At 37.6% G+C, this 22,843-nt stretch overlaps 1 protein-coding gene across 5 annotated transcripts in view; it reads left to right on the forward strand.

The window, feature by feature from the left end:
• PPEF1 (protein phosphatase with EF-hand domain 1) overlaps window positions 1–22,843 on the forward strand; it is a 233,178-nt gene that overhangs the window by 18,203 nt on the left and 192,132 nt on the right. For 2 of the 5 annotated variants that reach the window (XM_007500822.3, XM_056808689.1), the window contains exon 1: window positions 6,957–7,146. The exons of 1 other annotated variant lie outside the window; for it this stretch is intronic. The gene's annotated coding sequence lies outside the window, so the exon portion shown is untranslated. Of the gene's footprint in view, window positions 1–6,953; window positions 7,147–22,843 lie in introns of those variants that run through there. 2 more of the 5 variants (XM_016424753.2, XM_007500823.3) reach the window with 2 other exon arrangements.

Raw genomic sequence — 22,843 nt, forward strand, 5'->3', positions numbered from 1 at the left:
TATTCTGACTACTGCTTCCCCCAGTTCAACTCTTTTATCCATTTTTCCCTTCCCCTCTCTCCTTTTTACATCCCTATAGGGTAACATTGGTTTCTATAGCTGACTATTAATATTATTCTTACTTTGTGTCACTTCTGATGAAAGTAATGTTCAAGCATTGCCTAGCACCCCCTCTGTATTCTCATCTGCTATGCTATTGATTCTTACTTTCCTCCTCATTTAAGATAATTTCCCCCAACTTTCTATCCTTTTCTCTTATCTATTGATTCAATTTTTTTGGATATCATGTCATCCTATTCAAATTTCTCATTCTCTCTCTATTTATGCTCCTATTCATTGCTCTAATAGAAATAAAGTTCTTAAGAATCTTCAGGACCTTAAGTATCCTAAACATTTTAGGTATCTTAACTATCATAGATATCTTAAGTGTCTTAGTTATCACATTCCTGTGTAATAATGTAATCAGTTTCACTATACTGATTCACTTGATTACCTTAAGTATCTTAATTACTTTAAGTACCTTAGGTATCTCTTATATCATAGATATCTTGAGTAACCTAATTACCACTTTATCATGTAGGAATGTGAGTCGTTTAACCCCACTGAAGCCATCATACTTCTTTTCTGCTTACCATTTTTACGTTTCTCTTGAGGTTTGGATTTTTTAAAAAAACCCTTACCTTCTGTCTTAGAACCAATACTGCATATTGATTCCAAGGAAGAAGAGTGGTAAGGACTAGGCAATCAGTATTAAGTGATTTTCAGGGCCACACAGCTAGGAAATGTCTGAGGTCATATTTGAATCCAGGATCTCCCATCTCTGGACTTGGTTTTCTACCCACTGAACCACCTCACTGCCTTTTATTTTTTTATTCTTTTGATTTTGTTTGCAACTCTTTTAGGGAGTCATTAGCTTCCATTCTAACTTTTAAGAAGCCATTTTCTTGCTTGTGATTTTGAACTTCCTTTTTTAGATCTCTCATTTTCTCTCAAAAAATTTCTTCTGCCGCTCATCATTTTTTGATCCTCTTTTAGAACTCTTTCAGAAGTTCATTTTGAGCCTGACATCCTTTCACATTTGTATTTGAGGCTTAGCGTATTTCTGTTTTGGCCACTCTGTCCTCTTTTGAGCTTTCATTGAAAAAATTTTCCAAGGTCAGGATTTTTTCTTTGTTTTATGCTCATTATGGGTTTTCTTTTCTCATAGCCTTGCCTATATGCAGAAGCTTAGCTCTACTCTTAGGATGGAAAGAATACCATCCCTGGTTCTCCACAGGTATCATATGCAGTGGATTGAGCTGGATTCTGCTCCTCAGTTGCCAGCTCCATCTGTAATGCTTGGACCACGGTGCTCTTCCAGTCCCAGTTCTCCCAATGCTGAGTGCACTGTGCTGCTCCTCTACATGAACTGGGCTGCTTCTCAGGTTGCTTATTCCACTGCTGTCCAATGAGATGGGTTTTTCCTGCTGTCCCTCTCTTTTCTTAGCCTGAAAGCCTGTTTGCTATTTCTTTTGTTGATTCAGCCATTTCATATTTTGTTCTGAGGCTTTTTTGTTGGTTTGTGAGTGTGTGAGTTTGAAGTTGGGTTTGGGGAGCATTCCTTACTCCAACATCTTAGTTCCTGGGAGCAGAAAGGGCTTGGTGTTCCTGTTATTGATGTTTCCAGCCTGAAAGCCAACCTTATGAGTTCCATTGTTGTTCAATCATTCAATTTCTGATTCTTTGTGACCCTCTATGGGGTTTTCTCAGCAAAGATACTGGAGTGGTTTGCCATTTCTTTCTCCTGTGAATTAGGCAAACAGAGGGTAAGTGACTTGTTCAGGGTCAGACAGCTAGTAAGTGAATGAGGCCAGATTTTGACTCATCTTCCTTGCTACAAGTCAAGCACTTTATCCTCTGCATCACCTAGCAGTCTTTAAACAAAGATGCACTTAGAGCCAAATATAATACCATGGGTGAGCTTTCAGAGTTTTAACTTGATTCTAGTTTGGTGTCTGTAGGACATAAATAGCTCATATTTTTGAACTTTTTAACTATTTCTGTATTTTCTCTCTTTTTGATACTTGACAAAAGTGACACCTTGAACAATCTATCAAATTGCCTAATGCAGATCATGATAAAGAAACTCACCTTGGGAATGAAAGAAACCCTGCTCATTTTAAATCTAGCAATTTTTCTGCTTCCTTTAATGTGGCACATTGCAAATGTAAGAAACATAGAAACAGAATTTGAGAGGACTGTATCTTCCAATATTTGCCCAGGGACTGTGTATCTAACCACAAAACTCTTTACAGAAATATGAAGAGGCCAAAATAATTGGTGATTCATGAGTAAGTTTAGCAAATATATTCAGATTTATACTAATCAAACTCCCAAAAGAATATTTTTTAGAGCTAAGAAAGATAAAAATTAATTTCATGTGGATGAACAAAAGATCAAGAATCTCAAGGGTAATAATGAAAAAAAGTAAAGGAAGAAGTATCTTTAAAGGTATTTGATATTGTTTTTCACTTTTAAAGAGTGATCAATCAGTCAAACAAATTATATATCATATAGAAGAAAACAAACAAGGTAGCATAGTGTGACTTTTGGCAAATCCAAAGACCAGTTACTAAAATAAAGGCTCTCCATTTGACAGAAACTGTTGGGTAAACTGGAAAGCACTTTGGTAGAAATTATGTTTTGATCTTTATCTATGCCATATATCAATAAAAGCCACAAATGGATACATAGTTGAGATTTAAAAGGTCACATCATAAACAAATTACAAAAACAAGGACTATGGATAGTGTAAGAAGGAAAAAAAGTTTGTTTTTTTTAATAAAAGGTTGGAATGGATTATTTATGAATAGAGTCTCCATGAATTTTATGAAATTCCAAAGAGACTTATTTACAATTTATTTACAAAATACAGAAAGATGAAGTAAGAAATAAGAGAGAGGATAGGGTAAGATATCTAGCCTAAGCACTAAGTATTTTGCTCCGACCCCTGATTCAGCCCAGGCAGGGCTTAGCTAGAGAAGCTTAGGCCTTGAGCTGAGGACCTGGGGATGCAGGGAGCCTTTCTCAAAAGGATAAGTCTCTCCTGGGGCTAGTCTCTTCAGAAAATCCAAAACAGGAGTCAGCTCTTTTCACTCACCACTTGCCAGTCCAAAGGGAGAGATTTAAGAACAGTCTCACCAGGAAAGGTCTCAGGTTCTATCAGCAGATTCTTCACCAGCCTCCAACTTGAACTCAGAACTCCAGAAGAAGACCAAGTTCTTTCTGAAGATCTCCCCACAGGAAGTTATAACTCCCTTTTAAAAACACTTTCTTTTGTGTCACTTCCTGTGCCTTCTTCCACTTTTTATGTCTACCAATTAGTAAAAGCTTTGCTTAGGACTGCTTAGAGGGGCAGTCAGTTTGATTCTGATTCGTTACCCACTATTGCACACGTGGATCACAAACTTCTCCCACTTAATGATTAAGAGGAATGTTCACACTTTTTGTGATTAAATCTAAAAAATGGGCAGGGGAGTTAATTTAAACTTACAATCAGGGGAGAGTTAATTAATTTCATTTTCATAATCAGGGGAAGTTGATTTTAATCTTTACAATCCCTCTGATGATCATTGAGAGACTAATTTCCCCAATGATCATTTGACATAATCATCTTGTACCCCTAAACATATTTAACTACAGGTGTACATAATATTTCACTGTCTAAAAGGAAACTACAATAGTTAGCAGTAAGAGGGAAATAGAAAAGAGAGCAAAACCAATGTTTTGCTAGGCACATTGGGAGTGATAGAATTAACAATCTAAAGGATGGTCAGCAAATATCTGTGACAATTAGGAATTCCACAAGATTGATTTCTGGGTAAGAATATCAATTTATTGATTAGGCTAGCAGTCACCAATAAATTAATGGTCTATGATGCTTTTGATGATCCAGGTCGAAGAAATCCTTTCCCATAGGTCCATAAATACAATTTGAGAGCTCCTTATTTAGACCCTCCCTTGGAAATCCCAAGACATCTCTGATTAGTGAATAGTTAATGAGGAGGTAGTCCATCCCGACTCTCAATCCCTTCCCACTCTCAAAGATGAAGGTGAGTAGTCACTTAGCAGAAAGAGACTTTCTCCCTTATCTATTCAGGTTGGTTTTTGGGGGGTAGGGATGGGCAGGAGACATTCTTTGGAGTTTCTGAGAACAAAGGAATATATACAGAGGTCAAAGAACTGTTTCGAGCCTCTAATTAAAAACTCAGACATAGGGATAATTCAATAAATATATAAGTAAATCTCCTCAAATCTCATCTTGGAGGAGGTACCTGAGTAGACCTTGGAAATGGCTTAGGGATTCAAAGGAGCTTGTAGGTAGACATGGAGTCGAGAGATTGAATGTGATGCGTGTGGGGAAAATTAAGTATTCTAGTTTGTCTAGATTCTGGAATATAGAGTATATGTGTGTGGAAAGGCAATAGGAAAGCAGGGCAGTTTGGTTACCTTGCATTTAATGGTCACCTAGTATGTGTCCAATGAATTTGCTAATGGTTTTCTCATCATTCTCATCAACCAAAAAAGAGCATTTATTCTTCTATTCATATATGGTAGTATGGTGAGTCCTGTGTAAGGGAACAGATGGAATCCTTTTGCTTTAGACGTTTACAACACAGATATAGATACAGATACTTTTCTAAAGGGTGTTTTTTTTAAGACAGCACCTGTGCTTTTTTGCCAGTAAAAGAACTACCAATGAAGACATTTCTTCAACCAAAGTAAGTCAGCACCTTTTCTGAAACTTAAAGCATTCATTGCCTGAAGGGAGGGAGGACTGAGAGTCAAGTAAATGGCCCAGAAGCATGTAGCTAGTTTGTTTCAGGCAAGACTTGAACCCAGGTCTTCCCTGATTCTAAGCCTAGCTCTCTCTCCAGTATACCACACTATGTATTTATTATATATTTTATTATATACATATATAGCAAATAGAGGTGACACAAAATAATATGAAAAACATTAAGCCAAGACAAAAATGGGAAATACATCAAATAGATGTAAAAGAGCAACATGTTTGGTCAACCACAAGATGGAAGACTAGACATTTTCTTCAGTTCTTAGGAGCCTTCAAAACACGTCCTCAGATTGGCGTTATGTGCCAGAGGGAAGGCAATAGAAGCTGTCTCGGGCAGACCAGTCTATCAGGAAGTCCGCGAGGTTATAAAGAGAAGAAGGAACAACACATGAGGCTCGTCTCCACTTCCTATTACATTTCTCAGACCCCGAGCTCTGGGGGAGTGACCGGCATCCCAGAACGCCCCCATCCCTGCTAATTCCAGCATCATCATTAATGTCAGTCCGAATACCGACATACATGTCAGTGCTAACGTCGCTAGTGATAGTAATGCCGACACGCAGAGCGGCGGCCGTACGAACGCCCTGTCAGCCGTCCCAGTCACCATCCCTAGCGGCCCGCCTCAGCGCGCCCTCTGGAGGAGGCTCGCACAAACCGCACGTGCCGCCGAGGGGGCGCGGATCCCGCGTTATAGCACCTACACGACGGCTCGCAGTCTCGCTCGGGTGTCGAGACCGCCCTCCCTTCTGCTCCCATCGGCCACACCAGTTTTTAAGGGTGCTAATTGCAGACTTCTTCGTACAGTAATTTGGGTCTCCTTTGGAGGGAAGATACTCGTCATAGGCGCGAGGCACCGACCCCGGTGTCATTGCTACAAGGGGCTTTTGCACGTCACTTACCGGCCAGCCACCTCTGTGCAATTTATAGTGGTGGAGAGCTTTGTCAAATCCGCTCAGGCCACAGAGCCAGGACACGTCAGAGGGGGGACGTGGACCGGCGGCGGCGTGAATCTGGGACCGGCCCTTTATCCATTACGCCACACTGATGAGTGATAAATGTTCAATGCAGAGCCTGCACTCCAAGGTGGCGGTCTAGTTTAGCATCATAACTCTTAATGGGGGAATAAAGATGTAATGACAGGGAATAAAAACGTAATAAATCCAAGGGTGACAGAAAAACTCCTCCATCCCCTAGATCAGATTGTAATGTTATTAGTTGTCTTGAGATAATCATCATTGTCATTCTAAGATAACCTAAGTCATGATTTTAGCAGGCTTTGGTGAATATTCTCCTACAAATATTAAGGTTTGGGGATTAAAGAAATAACTGCTTTTGCATAGGCCCTAGTGTCAGCCCCACCCTTCAAAGTTGCATTCCAGGCACCCTAACTTGTGCTCCATTATACATCAGGATGCCTGACCTTTAGCTCAGAGCCTGGTACCATTCCACACCGCCATCTCTTAGCTTACACATCATCATCCCAGGCATGTCCGTCCCCCCTTTCCATCGGATGATTCTTAAGTCATTTCATCTCCCATGAGAAGTACTTTCTGATTACTTGACCCAATCCCCATCTCTCTATTTTTGTCACTGACCTGGACTATTTTTGTACTGGCATAGAAGCTGCCTAATTCTTTGGGGTACGGAAGAAGGTCTCTCACCATGCTCGGGGTCCTCTGGTTGTGACCGGGTGTCAGCTTTGCTGTGGGACCAGCCCTCCTATAACAAACCTCTTTCTTTATGGCTTGGATATTTTGCTTATCATTTGTGGACCCGTGCTTAGAAAAATTACACAACACAAGGCTCTTCCCTAGGCCTTTTATTGATAAGTTGTTAATTTCCTTCAACAAATCTTTAAACAAAGTAGTTTGCAAGTGGCAAAACTGATGAACTTAAATGGTGCCTCCTTTTACTTTCACATTCAGGAGCAGCAAAATGCCTGACTACAGAGAGCAAGAGTGAGAAAACAGAAATGAAACATTTGGAAATTAATCCTCTGGATAATCATAAAGCAATTAATCAAACCCAGGTTGTGGAATCCCATATTCTTAGAGAAGGCACTGCTGTGTCTCCTTCTGACATTGTGGGGTTGCCAAGGAAATACACCAAAGAATCATTCTAGAATTTACCTTCAGAAGATTCTAGAAAGGAGGCAGGAGGAAACCTTTCCATCAAGGGCCACAAGTAATATAATGGATTGTGTTCTAAGCCTGCTGGTCAGGCCAAAAGATTCAACAATGGTCAAAGTGGAGATCTGGGAATAATCCTTTTTTCTTGAACATATATGAGAATGATAAATCTTAGAGGGAAGGGTAAGACACTTATTGATTCAGATTAATCGAGAGAAACCAAAATCTGTGTAGAAATAGAAACCATGCAGTAAAATATTATGTTCCCCTCCATCCTTGATCTGTTTAGATCAAACTTTGGTTCAAAAATTATAAGCTTTTTGTTTTATGGGATTTATATTATTTTGTTTGCTATTTACGATACAAAAATATCTATTCATAGGGTGGGATGGTTCTGTTCTTAGATTCAGTCCAAAAGTCTTATTATCTGAAATGTTAGAAATATGTTCATAATAATAAAAGTTATTATTATGTAACATTCTCAAATTATTATATAACATGTTTTCTGTAGCATAAGGAATTGAGGGCTAGCCTTTTAGTGAAGGAGATATAGATTCAAGTTCAACCTCTAATATATTCTAGCTGTATTACCATAGCCAACTTTTTAATATTATAAGTTAGCGTTGCATGGAGGATTGAGTTTTCCTCTTGGGACTTGCCTATTCTGATGAAAGCACTAGTCTGGATAAAAACAACACCAACACCCATAAAAATGTGGTGCCATCTGTTAAGCAGTCCCATCTGAAGATGATTCCAATGTCTATAGTCTTAGATTTGTTGTTTGAAATGTTCATTCATGGATGATACATCCAATAAGGATAAACACATTTCTTTTGTTTTGCTTTATTTGGGGTTGTAGCTCCTAATATAAAGAGAGTAAAAGATGAGAAGCTGAGATTGTCTTGTTACCAAATCATGCCATGTACAAAACTGAGTTCTGTGAAGAGCACAAACTGAAAAATTCAAGGAACAGATAGTAGCCACATTAAAAAACATCATTACTCACCAAACAAAGAACCATACATAAAAAACTTGTTCTGAACCTTTGTAAGATACCTATGAAATTAGGAATTTGATTTATATTTACAAGGTGAACAACTTTCAAGTACTAAATACAGATACAATTATTTGTGGTGGGGATTAAAATGAATTCTTAGCAAAGAATGGTCAAGGGTTTCATCAGTACTTTAATTTGCCCAGGTTGTCCATGTGATAAAAGTGAGCTATCGTGAACCCAGTCTATACATGAGGATATAAATGATACTTCTTTCATAATCTTCTAGCAATTTTTAATAACCTTTTGAAATGTAGGAGATAAAGAGTGAAACTGGTTTCAGGGGTATAGGGAATAACAGGAGAGGAAACCACCCCCTCTACCTCCCAGCACCTTCTTTTCAACTTAGATACTCTAGTCCTCTCAGAGGTCAAACAGTTTGCCTAGGGTCACGTGGCCATTGTGCATGGGGTAGGGAGACATGAACCTTGGGCTTCCTCATTCTTCTTATGGATACCAAGCTCCATCTATTAGAGTATGCCATTTTGAATAAAATCTTCTCTAAAATACTGAGGTCACCCAAGAGTTGAGCTGTGAAAATTTCTGTCTATAGATGCAGAAACAACATGCTTCTTGCCTTTGTTGGGAAACCATTTTTAATCATCTCTGGTTGGATGTGTTATAAGTCAATGTACAATATTCATAATGTTATGCTTTGTGGAAAACAGTTTGTATTTGATCTAAGTTTGTTAGAACATACAAATGCATAAGCAAAAAGAAAGATAGGTCAGAAAAAATAAAAATAAGGTGAAATTGTAGAGATTGGGTGTAAAAGAATCTTATTTTGTTGGGGAAGAAGTTAGACTTTGCATTTCTCACTGATGGGCAAATGGGTGCATGAACTGTTCCTTTTCTTAAAGAGGAAACAGAAAAGGTATCAAGGTCAACTCCTTATTCAGCTCTCTTATCATAGCAGGGGAACACATTGCTGTGAAAGTAAGCCATTAATAGATGTGAGAACAGCTATTTTCAATGACCCTGGACACCAAGCCTCAAAGACCCAGTGGTGGTGGGTAGCTTTAGTTGACTAAATGGGAAGAGATTTTTTTCCTTATTACTGGTAGGACTCCAGCCTCGGTCATGGTTGTTTCAGGATGTGTAAATTAAGTGGCAAATAAAAAAATTAGGAGACAGGGCCCCAATTTATAGGCCAGGTTGGCTTAGGATACAAGGAAATCTCAAATAAAAAGCAGGTTTTTGACAGCTAAGTGGGAAGCTTCCCCTCCCCACCCAAATATTCAGGTAAATTTGAAGAGAAGAATTCTACACTGATACCAAGATGAAATATGAGCCTCTTTAACTGGAGGCTAAGCTGATCTACCTAGCTAACTGCCCCCAAGATAGATCTTACCTAATGTCAAAGATCTTAATGATGACATTTATTCAAATGAAGTTAAGAACAGTAGTTACAAAACATCCCCCCCTCCCATAAAGCAGAGTTCATTCTTCCACAAATACTGAGCCTTCCCAGGAAGGAAGGCAATATTGTGCTCTCCCTCCAAGTTGTAGTGTAAGAGCTTATCTCTACCCTTCCTGCTCCCCCATCCAATTTTCCAGCTACACAATAGTGCCTGAGACCTTGGAAGCTCTCTACCTAGAGACTGAATTCCCAGGAATGTTGATTTGTAGGGGTAGGTTTATTCCTACTCTTTCTTTTATGATTAACAATCAGCTAGAGGCATTTCTCATGACTTAGTGAATGGAACACTGATCCAGAATAAGGAAACTGAGTTCAAATGGATTTTAGCTATTTATCATCTATGTGACCTTGGGCAAATCACTTAACTTCCAACTGCCTCAATTTCTCCATCTGTAAAATGAGAATAATAATAGCACCTATCTCCCAGTGTTGTGAAAATAAAATTAGATAATAATCATATAGGGCTTTACAAAGATCAATATACTATGTAAATGATAGCTATTATTATTAATACACTTTGATCCTATCCTGTGCCTCTTTTTCCATCTCCCACTGCATGCATGATCTCTTATTCTCATTCCCCTCAATTTTCAGCCCATTCCAAGCCTACTCTAAAGCTACCCACTCTTTCCACTGTGCTCTATAGGTAACAAATTTGCTTTCATATTAAAATTCTTCCTTTCCCATTCCTTCCATCTTTTTGCTCTCACCAAGGCCTTGCTCTTTCCCAAGGACAGTTTTCCTGGACAACCTTCCTAACACTGGTCTAACTTTTACTTATACCCTCCAGCTCATTGGATGAGGTGGGAAAGTTGGAGTATATTCCTTCTTCTCCAGTGCCATTTCCAGGACAGTCCTCTACTTGCATTACTTGGTAACCTCTCCTTTCCTTGAAGTTCATTCAAACCATATTTGCCCCCCAGTCAAGATTCTTGTAGCGGTTATCCACTGCCCTTCAGAATATTCTCTTTTCCTCAATTAATTCAGTGCCTTAGCTCAACTTTTTTTTTTTCCACCTCAGCTTTTGCCTTCATGCTAGAGCTCTTCAGCATACATACTGTATTCTCCTTCAAAAAACCTTACTGGTACTATTGATCTATGCTGATGATTCTCAGATGTATTTATCTAGCCTTACCTCTCTTCTTAGCTTTATCTCAAATCTCCAACTGCCTTTGGATATCTCAATGTCTCTTAGGCATCTTAAATTAAACAATTTATTATCTTTCCTCCAAAACTCTCTCTTCCTCTTAATTTCCCTATTATTGTTCAAGGTACTACCATCTTCCCAGTTATTTAGGCTTGAAACCTAGGTATCACCCTATAATCCTTTCTTACTTACCCCCTCCTCATTTCCAATTTGTTGCCATATCCTCCCGTTGATTCTACCTTTGTAATATCTCTCATATATACTTACCTTCCACTCTTCGATACTTCTTTCATCACTTGCCTAACAGCCTTCATCATATCATCTGGACTATTGCAATAACCTTCCAATTAGCTTCCTTGCCTCAAGTCTCTCTCTCCCTACCATCCCCACCCAGCTGTCAAATTGATCTTCTTAAATTGCTGGTCTAGACATGTCACATCATCCCATTCAGTAAACTCCAGTGGCTTCCTATCACCTCCAGGACAAAATTAAGTCCTCCGTCTGGTCCTTATAACTTTGTTCCCCTCCTACTTTTCTAGTCTTTTTACACTCTGCATCCTCAAAACCCTTTTGCCTCCAACCATATGGTCTGTGTTTCAGTGACATTGGCCTCTTTGCTGTTCCTGGAACAAGACACATTCCTAAATCCATGCATTTTAATATTCTCTACACCTGGAATTCTTTCTCTCTTCATCTCTTACCTTCTGGCTTCCTTCAAATCCCAGCTAAAATTCTACCTTCCTCAGGAGGTCTTTCCCAGTGTGTCCCAGGGCGAATTCCTTCCTTTTGAGATGAACTACAATTTTTCCTGCATATATTTTGTTAGTTGATAGTTTTTCACACGTTGTCTGTCTCTATATGTTAAGCTCCTTGAGGAGAAGGACTGTTTTACATTTTCTTTGTATCCCCAGTGCTTGGCACAGTGTCTGGCATATAGTCATCCCTTAAATGCTTCTTGACTTGACTTGACACATGGCTGCTTTCTTCTTTATTGACCTTTTTGATATATAAACGTCGTGGTGGTATTGCTGTGTCAAAAGGTAAGTGTTCATGACAAAACAAAGTCCCACGGTAGTGATATGTATGGCGTGTAGAATAAACATTTGGCAGAGGTATCTCGTGGCTGCAAAGCCTGGAAAGCCTTCTTTTTCCATAGTGAAGAGTTCTCCTGTTAGAGCCTTAGGTTTTGTTCCTTTCTACAACCCAATTCTCAGTTGCCAATGATCCTGCTCTTTGGGGGGCAACAAAGTAACACTGGGCCTGGATTCAGGACGACCTGAGTTTAAATACAGTCTCAGACCCTGGGCAAGTCACTTAACCGCTGCTTGCCTCAGTTTCCTCATCTGCAAAATGAGCTGGAGAAGGGAGTAGGAAACCACTCCAATATCTTTGTCAAGAAAACCCCAAATGAGATCATAAAGATTTGAACATGATTGAAACAACTGGACAACAATAGCAACAAATTCATCTTGAAGCTTCTTCCTTCCTTAGTTGACTGACTTCTATCGCCATCTGTTTGGAGTGTATATCTCTGCTTGCTCCTGGATGCAGATAACTACTAATATAGTTGCTTCCCTTCAAAGCCACATGGTCAGTATATTTTCTCTTTCCTGTGTAGAATGTTTCCTCCATAGGCAACTCTTAGCTTGCAAAATCTTGGAAATCTTTCTATTTTTTTTTGAAAGGTCTAGCTATTGAATAAGCTGCTAGTGGCTAGAATTATTCCCTTCTACTTAATCAAAAAGATGTTCACACCTCCTAAAGGGCTCAGAATATATATGCATCTTGTTTACACATGAAGACATCTTCACATCTGACTGTATTTTGGGACTACATCAACTTAGGGCCATCAGTTATGCTCCTTTTCCCTTAAATATTGCTCATTTCTAGATGTAACCATTGTTCTGGAGGTGTCCCTTGGTGAAGTGGGTTAATTATTGTGTACTGATCCCATACTTCTCCGGGAAACAACTATTAAAGCTCCATTGTCAATCCCCTCCCCCCCCCCCCAGGAGACAAGAGAATTCTGTAGACCTGTCTAAAGGAACTTAGGTGTACTAGTAACTCATCATAATCTTTTCCTATGAACCATGCCATTGGGAGAATAATTTTCAATTCAACTGAATTCAACAAGCATTTATTAAGTGTCTATTATGTATGAATCCCTGTGCTAAGTCCTGGGGATACAAAGAAAGACATAAATGAAACAGGAGCCACTCTCAAAGAGTTTGCATTCTACCGTATCAATTTCCTTTTAATAATACCTTGATAATTAATGTCTCTTTGATAGATCCCAAGATGGACTAAATTCTACTCTAATATGATAGTGAGGTTCCAGGGCAGATGTAGCCTGTTGACTTGTTATTGGAATTATAAAAGAACAAAACTACATTTATAATTTTTATTTTATTTTTTAACTCAAAGATATTTTGTTTTCCTAATTACACAGAACAATAATTTTCAACATACATTTCCCAAAATGATAGACTCTAAACCATCTCCTTCCCTCCCTTTCCTCCCTTGCTGGTAGATGGCAAACAATTTGATATGGGCCATACATGTATTATTATGCAAAAGACATTTCCATATTGGTCATTGTTGTAAAAGCACACTTATACAAAACCCAAACTCCCAAATAAAATTGTAAATACACTGATGTGAAAGATAGTATGCTTTGATCTGCATCCATCCGACTTGAACAGTCCTTCCTCTGGAGGTGGAGAGCCTTCCCTGTCATAAATCCTTCAGCATTCTCTCACATCCTTGCATTGCTGAGAGCAGCCAAGTTTTCACAAGTTGATCATTGTACAGTATTGCTGTCACTATGTACAACGTTCTCCCAGTTCTGCTTATTTCACTCTGCATCAATTCGTGTAGATCTTCCCCGCTTTTTCTGAAATCATCCTGCTTATATTTCTTAAAGCACAATAGTATCCCAACACGAACATACACCACAGTTTGTTCAGCCATTCCCCAATTGGTGGGATTGACCTAACTAGTACCTAATTAATAATAAAATAATTAATACAGGAAGGAATTGTTTATGTCTGCTATCTTTTCGTATAAGATCCTAGGAAAAAAACAGAAATGAAACATCTAAAACCCTAGCCGCCCTGCCTTTTCCTCACATGCACTTCTCACGCCTACAATCTGGCTTCTGACTTTATCATTCAACTGAAACTACTTTTTTTTTTTTAAGGTAGACCAATTTCTTAATTGCTAAATGCTATATAACTTTTTATCACTTCTCATCTTATGCCCTTCCTTTAGCTTTTGATAGTATTGTCTCGATATTCTCTCCCTCAGTGTTCATGTCGTTGCTCATTCCTAGACCCTCCCTACAGTCAACGACTTCTTAATTTCTTTTATTGGATGACCACTCATAGCTCCTTCCCTAACCATGAATGTTTCCTAAGGTCTTGCCCTGGGCCCATTTCTCTTTAATATCTTTTTTTCATACTCTTTTTTTCAATGCTGTTCATACGAGTTCAACTATTGTCTTTTTGCAGATGGGTCCCAGTGTATTATATCCAGATCAGAACCTCCAGCTGTCACTTGGATAGGTCCAAATAGATATGTGAGAGAGATCACAGATTTACTATGTCCTCTGAAACGAAACTCCGGCATCTCACTATGTCAATCCCACTTCTCCAGACGTTTAACTATTTCTTTTGACCTCATCTTTCCAATCACTTGGATTCAGTCTTGGAAAACATCCTTGACCCTTCTGTCCTCCTTTACTTAAAAGTACTTGCAGTGGCTTATGAAGTCTACCTCCACACACTCTTTCCTTTCTGTCCTCTCCACGTTCAGGGCTTCTGTATCACTTCAAGTCCTCATCACCTCCTCCCTGTACAATTGCAGTAGCCTCCCAATTGGCCTTCCTGTTTCTAATTTTTCCCTTTTCCTAGGCATCCTCCCACATACCTGCCAAAATAAGCTTTTTAAAGCACAAGTCCAACTATGCCATTCCCCATCTCTAAAATCTTCTCTATTTCCCTATTGCCTCTGTGATAAAATACACATTCTCTGGTTGTTTAAAACCAGGCTGCTTTTTCCAGTTTGATCTTGTCATGTCCAGCCAGTTGAGCCTATCTGCATATCTCTCTATCTGTAGGGAATGAATAACAGTCCCTAGTTTCCTTCAAGGCTTTATTCGTGTGCCCCCTCCTAAAGGAACTTTAGTTTGGTTGCATTGGTTCTTAGTGTGCTCTCTCCCACTTCAAATAACCATTTGTATATTTATTTGTTTATATTTTATATCCTTGATGGTAGAGACTAGCATTGATTTTGGTTTGGGATCTGAAGTGCATATAGGTCTGAGGGTGGATTGACCAAATGCGAGCCAAGCTTCGGGAATATGAGTAGGATTATGGATGTAGCCACTTCTTTTCTAGATGTTTCTTAATTCCAGGGAATTAAGAGAAAGATTTAAGGCTGAATTATTCTCTAAAATATAAATACTTAAGAGATTTGAAGAAACAAGAATTCCAAACTATATAACCATAGGAACAATTGTTTCATATCACTTACAATAAGAGAAACACACGTTAAAGCAACTGTAAGACATATCAAATGGACAGAAAATAGTACTGAGGATTGTCAGAGAAAGTAAATTATCCCCTGAAATTTGATGCTTAGAACTTAAATTCCACCCTCTCATTTACAAACTTTCTCAGAAAGCAGGCAAAGACCCTGTGGGATCACAGGCAAGTCACTTTAATTTCACTTTTGTCAACTGTAAAATGTGAGTAAAAATGGCACTTACCCTTCAGGGTTGTTATGTTGTACAAGTACTTTGTTCAGTGCTTGGCACAGGGCAGGTATTTTAGGACTGTCTATTCCCTCTGTGCTCCTCCCCTAATCCCCCCCTCCCCCATATACAGAATATAATGTCAGAGTTGCAAATGGAAGTGGTTTGCCCAGAGTTGGACAAATACTAGATGTCTGAAGTAGGAAGTGAACTGATTTCCCCTGGCTTCAAGGCTAGCTCTCTATCCACTGTTCCACACCTCTCTCCCACAGTAGATGTTCAATAGAAAGATAGTTGAATTGAATTAGATTTTATTGGAAATCACTAGACACTAGATGATCAATTGGAGGTGGAGTGGGGTGTAGAGTGCCTCTCTCACCCCTGCTTTTGTATCTTGGGGTCTTCTCAAATTCAAAACTCAGGTATCTTTCTTGGCTATTGCTTGTCCCAGGTGCAAAAATGTTTACTTTTGTTGTAAGGTTTGTGGCTGTTGGGGCCTATAATCTATCTTTTGTTTCTAAAGTTTCCCTAACATAGAATAATTTATGGACAATCTTTCTTCTCTTCTTTGTAGATGAGAAAAGGCATGATCCTACCTTTATAGGTAACTTTTCCAACAAACATTTTATTTTCTTTTATTTTTATTCATCCAATGTGCAATTGTTATCTTTATTTTAAAGATGTGGAAACAGAGGCCCAGAGCAATTTAGTGACTTGCCAGGTATCACACAGCTAGGAGGTGTCTGAGGTTGGATTTGAACTCAGGCTTTCCTCACTCCCAAGTCCAATTCTTCATCCACTGGGCCACCCCAGCTGCCTGTGGACTGAAAGAAACCAAAGGCTTATAGGTCCACCAGTCTTCATCCCTGAATCTCATAAAATAGTTTGTTCAAGAATGCTATAGACACTAAGCATTACCAAAAAAAAAAGCTAAAAATGACTATTTTAAAAGAGAGAATAACTGGTTACCAAATACCTAGTTGGCATAGTAGATAGAGTGATGTACCTGGAGTCAGGAAGTTCTGGGTTCAGATCTAGCTATAGATACCTATTGGTTGTATGACCTTGGACAAATAATTTAATCTCTACCTCAATTCCTCATCTGTAAAATGGGAATGATAATAGCAGCTACCTCTCAGGCTTGTTGTGGGACTAAAATGCAATAATATTTGTAAAGAACATTTTGAAAACCTTAAAGCAGTATAAAAATGCTAGCTGTTAATATTTTAGAATCAAATATCTATGTGCAGTTCAATTATCACCTTGTTGCAAACTTGATACTAAATTAGAAGGATGAGACAACACCTTGTGCGATTATGGTAACTTCAGCCTGACCTTTTCCATATAAATGTCTGACTTTTTTAAAAAATGGGAAATGGATAAAAGCAAAGTTATTGACTGTCTATCAACTTTGACCAGTGTAAAACATTTCCAGCAAACATTTTAATGGGCTATGAAAAAACATTTTAAGAAAATATCTTTTAGGGTTACACAAATAATTCTTTTACCTTAAATTCCATTTTGTTTTTCAGTCATTTCTGTTGTGTCTGACTCTTTGTGACCCTATTTGGGGTTTTCCTGGTAATGATCCTGGAACAGTTTGTCATTTTCTTTTCTAGCTCATTTTATAGATGAGGAAATGGAGGCAAACAGGGCTAAATGATTTGCCCAGGGTCCCATAGCCAGTAAGTGTTTGAGACCAAATTTGAATTCAAGAAGATGAGTCTTCCTTATTTCAGGCCCAACATTCTATTCAGTGTCATCTAGCTGCCCCTTAAACTCCATAAATATCTTGGGTTTTGCATGCACATTTGGTGTTTGGATTCCTTTTCCTAATATCTAATGATTTGGGGGTTATTTAATTTATAAATTTATTTTTGAAGTAGTATCCATTTGCTATAGAAAGGCAATATTAGCTCTCTCTCTTACACACACACACACACACACACACACACACACACACACACACACGAGTAAACTATAAAAAAATTTTACTGCTTGAAAAAAAGAAATTATATGTGTCTAATTGTATGCATCTATCTATACATGTGCACACATGAACACACACATACACTTTTTTCAGGCAGTAAAATCCTTTTTTATAATTCGCAGATACAATTTATTCATGCAAATTGTACAAAGGCTATTTCACTTGAAAATGATCACTTAGAAGTGAACATGTGCCTTGATTTGCAGCAAGTAACTTAAGCTCATCTTATGTACAGACCTGAAATTTTTGATTTTCCTGTATAGCAGTAATCACACAGGTGCAGTAATCTGCAGCATTGGTTCCCCCCAGTACCTTGTTTCTAGTTCTGTGCTCTCATTTGGGGCTGGAAAAATAGGGAAAGCAATTTTTTCTTTTTAAGTTTATTTATTTAGCCTGAAACCTCCTTACATATAATTGTAGAGATGTCAGGGAGACATAAAACATTGCAGGCTGTGAGCTCTGGTACTCTCAAGAGTTAAAATGCCTGCCTTTTTTTTTTCAGACTTGAATTTTCCACATACTGTCCGATAACTGAGAAAAGAATGCCTTGTTATTTTTGTTTTTCTTGGAAAGCCTGTGGTGAGGCAAACCTCTGCATTGATCAAGCACAAGAAAAATAAGTAACATGTCTGATATTAGTTCAGTAACATTTTTTATAATCAGAATTCTCCATTAAAGACATATGTCATTCTATAAAAAAGAGTAGACATATGTTTGCCATGATGTACTTTGTTTCTTTCAAATTCAATGAGTATGGAATTAAGCTTTAAACACGATGATTGAAAAGTGGTTGTCATTATTTAGTAGACAAAGACATATGATTTTGTGATCTGATGCTTTCTGACCTATTTCTAGTGCTGCAGAACATACCAATATTAAGGAATATAAATGGATGGACAAAATCTTTCCCATTCAGATAGGGTTCTAGAAAGTCTTTCATGTTCTACTTATTTTTGCTCTGATCACTTCTCAATGTTACTGTTAAGTCACTTTGCCTAATCTTATCAGGTCAGATAACCAGTTCCTAGATATACCCTCTCACCACCATGTTGGCATCTTTAAATTATTATAATAATTAGAAGTCACCCCCATACCCCTTTGGGAACAAATTTTATATTCTGGGGTTCATAAAATAGTTTCCTTGTTTATACAAGAACAGACAGACTAAATTCCCTAACAGTTTCTTATACCTCTCCAATTAAGGAAGTGAAGTTTAAAAAATGATCCATGTAGAGAAGTTTTACATGAGGACCAATCTTTTTATCATCCAACTGCTTTCAGCTTTTAACAGTTAAGAAGAAGAGTTGGAATTAATTCAGTAAAACATATTCTGCTTTTTCTTGGGAATTTAATCAATTATTTTGTCCCCATATGTTGTTCCTAAGAAAAGGAATTCTCTTTCTTGGTTAATATTTATAAGTTATTTCATTCATACAACAGTTATTTTTGAGCACCTACCATACCCGAGTCATTGTGGGCTATGTAAAGAAGATGAAGACATGGTTCTTGCTTTAATGGAATTGATAATTTAGTAAGGAGATCAGATGTATACAAATAGAAAACAAGGCAAAATTAGACAATAAAGTACAAAAAGGAGAATGGAATTAAATATCTTTCTCAAGGATGGCTCAGGGCAGATTTCTTAACCAAATAATAGACATAAATGATGACAAAGAGAAAACAAATGTTAGGCTATTTAAAATGAAAAAAAAAAAGAAAAAGAAAAGGGGACAGTTAGGTGTCAGTGGATAGACTGCTGGATCTGGAATCAGGAATCTTCCTAAATTCAAATCTGGCCTCAGACATTTATTAGCTGTGTGACTGGGCAAGTCACTATAAAATGAGTTGGAGAAGGAAATGGCAAACTACTCTACTATTTTGTCAAGAAAATCCCTCTGGAGCTGGAAAGATCTATGTGAACTGATGCAGAATGAAATAACCAGAAGATCATTATACAGAGTAATTGCAATACTGTGGAATGATCAAATGTGATAGATTTAGTAACTAATAGGACAATTCTGAGGACTTATGAAAAACAATGCTATCCACCGTTAGAGAAAGAACTATTGGAATAGAAATGAAGATGGAACCATATGATTTATCACTTTTTTATTTGGGTATATGTTTTTGGGTTTTGGTTCTATAAGAACAACACTTACAAAAATGAATAATATGGAGATATGTTTTTGTGTGATAATACATGTATAATCCAAATGGAATTGCTTGTCAGTTCCAGAAGTGGAGAGAGGGAAGGGGGGGGGAGAGACAATATGGATCATTTAACTTTGGAAAACTCATATAGACATTTGTAATTAAAATGAAAAAAAAAGAATTCATTTGGGGTCATGAAGATTAAAAATGACTAAACAACAGCAATGAAAAAAATCAATGCAGAAGAAATAAGAAGTAAAATGTAATTTAGAAAAATAAACTGCTTCAGATACCTTTGATATGCATTTAAGACAAGCTATGTAGGTAATTAACACACACACACATATATATGACTGAGTTACTCTCATGTGTAAATACTTAATAGGATTTGATAAAGCAAGGATTCCAAACTATACATAATTATAGGAAAAATTGTTCCATGTAACTTGTAATAAGAGAAATGCAAGTTAAAGGAAATCTGAGGCATATTTAATGGACAGGAAATATCACTGAGAATTGTCAGAGACAATGGATTTTCCTCTGAGCTTATATCCATTAGAACTTCATTTCTACCCTTTCATTTACAAACTTTCTGTAGAGACCTGCTCTACATAAAATTCTGTTGTGGGTTTGAATCATCTCCGGAGGGAAACTGAAGACTGGAAAGTAATGGGTTAACTATACAGACTAGAGAGAGTAAACTATAGAAGGGGGAGAGAGAGAGAGAGAGAGAGAGACAGACAGAGACAGACAGAGACAGACAGAGACAGACAGAGACAGACAGAGAGAGAGAGAGACAGAGAGAGACAGAGAGAGACAGGGAGAGAGAGAGAGAGAGACAGACAGACAGAGACAGACAGAGACAGACAGAGACAGACAGAGAGAGAGAGAGAGGGAGAGAGAGACAGGGAGAGAGACAGAGAGAGACAGACAGACAGAGAGAGAGAGACAGAGAGAGACAGACAGAGACAGACAGAGACAGACAGAGACAGACAGAGAGAGAGAGGGAGAGAGAGACAGAGAGAGACAGGGAGAGAGACAGAGAGAGACAGACAGAGAGAGACAGAGAGACAGAGAGACAGAGAGACAGAGAGAGACAGAGAAAAGGAACACGGACACAACTTTAGCGTGTTCTCAGCATGTCACCAGGTTAGCTCTTCCAGAGAGAGAGAGTGACTGAGCTGAACTGATTTTATTGAGGTTTGAAGGAATGGGGGTTGCAGGATGTCAATCAGTCGACACAACAGAAGTTTTAACATAGTAATGCCAAGCAAAAGGAACAGATGGCCACAATAGAATAGCCAGGTACTCAGGTAAGAAGCACATGTGAAATCCTCTCCTTTCTAACACATTGGCCACAGCTTATGCATATGCAAGTCTTTGATATTACAAAGGGCCTGTAGAATTGGTCTGCTAGCTTTCAGATTGCAGATCACAGTAAAGGCCTGATTTCTTTTTCTTTCTTTCTTTTTTTTTTCATTTGAATAAGTTTATTTAGTCAATTTAGAACATTATTCCTTGGTTACAATAATCACATTATTTCCCTCCCTTCCCTCCTCCCACTCTTCCTGCAGTCAACAAGGCCTGATTTCTAAGTTCTCAAAATTTAAGTCCCAACCAATTTAAGGATTCAGAAATCAATCATGGAAAATATTAGAAATATATCCATAAGTCTGGTCCATAAACACTTTGAGCATTAGAGTTTGCTTTTGAATACATCTTTAATACTTTAATGATTCCTTATAACTGAAACCCTATACTTTCTCAGAATTTTCTTTCTTTTAAAAATACTTAAAAATTTTTGTCATTTAAAGTTTAATGTTCTTTTCTTTCTAAATTCTGAGTTTCAAGTTATCTCCCTCCCTCCTATACCTTCTCATGCCTATTATTGAGAAGGCAAGCAATATGATATCAAATATATACATGACATCATTAAAAACATTTCCATATTAGCTATATATATACATATATATTTAAAAGCAAGAGAAATAAAGTGGGAAAATTATATTCCTCACTGATGCACATCAGAATTAATCAGTTTTCTTTCTCTGGATGTGGATAACATGTTTTTAAAAATTTTTTATCATGAATCCTTCAGAATTATGTTGGATCCTTGTATTGATCAGAGTAGCCATGTCTTTCACAGTTGACTATCATTACATTGCTATTACTGTCCACAATGTTCTCCTAGTTCTTCTTATTTAATTTAGTATCAGTTCATATAGTTCTTTGCTTTTTTTTCCTGAAACCACCCCCTTGTTATATCCCATAATGCAATAGTATTACATCACAATCATAAACTATAAATTATTCAGTTATTCCCCAACTAATGAACAATCCCTTGATTTCCAATTCTTTGCCAACAGAAAAAGAGGTGCTATAAATATTTTTGTACATATAAATAATTTTTCCTTTTCTTTGATCTCTTTGGGATACAGATCTAATAGTGGTATTACTAGGTCAAAAAGAATATGCCTTTTGGCCATAGTTCCAAACTGTTTTCCAAAATAGTTGAACCAGTTCACAAATCTACCTAGAGTTTATTGGTTCACAATTTTCCCCTTATCCCCTTCAGGACTTATCATTTCTGATAGGTGTGATGTGGTGCCTCAGAGTTGTTTTATTTTGCCTATCTCTAATCAATACTGATTTAGAACACTTTTTAAAAAATCTGACTATCGTTAACTTTAACTTTTTCTGAGAACTACCTGGTAATCTTCTTTGACCATTTATCATTTAGGGAGTGGCTCTTGTTTTTATAAATTTTACTCAGTAATATACTCACTATATATTTGGGAAATGATGTCTTCATCAGAGAAACTTGCTGAAAAGATTTTTAATATTAGTTCATTGTTCATGTGCCTTTCAGCAAAATGTATTTTCCTTCATTACCAGTTTTGATTAAGTCTATTTTACTTTTGCTTTGTCTCAGATTGTGGTTGCTACCCTGTCTCTTTTTTTTAGATTAGCTAAAGTATATTAGATCTGCTCCACCCTTTTATTTTAATTCTGCATGTGTTTTTCTGTTTCAAATGTGTCTCTTATAAACACCATATTGTGGATTTTGCTTTTGAATCCATTGTTGTCCACTCCTTTTCTGTTGGTTAACTTATCCCATTCACATTCACACTTAATGATTACTGAGAGTGTATTTCCTTCCATCCTAAATTCCTTCTGTTTATCCTCCACTATATCTCTCCACCCCCCCACCCCCGTATTCTTTTCCTGCTCATTTTCCTTCCAATGATATATATTTCATATTTTCTTCTATTTCTTCTTTTGATTTTGTTTTGTTGTTTCATGATGCCCCCTGGAGTCATTAGCTTTCACTTGCACAATTCTAATTTTGAAAGAATTATTGTCTT

This window comes from Monodelphis domestica, chromosome 8 (genome assembly GCF_027887165.1).
Source record: "Monodelphis domestica isolate mMonDom1 chromosome 8, mMonDom1.pri, whole genome shotgun sequence".
NCBI classification, from domain to species: domain Eukaryota; kingdom Metazoa; phylum Chordata; class Mammalia; order Didelphimorphia; family Didelphidae; genus Monodelphis; species Monodelphis domestica.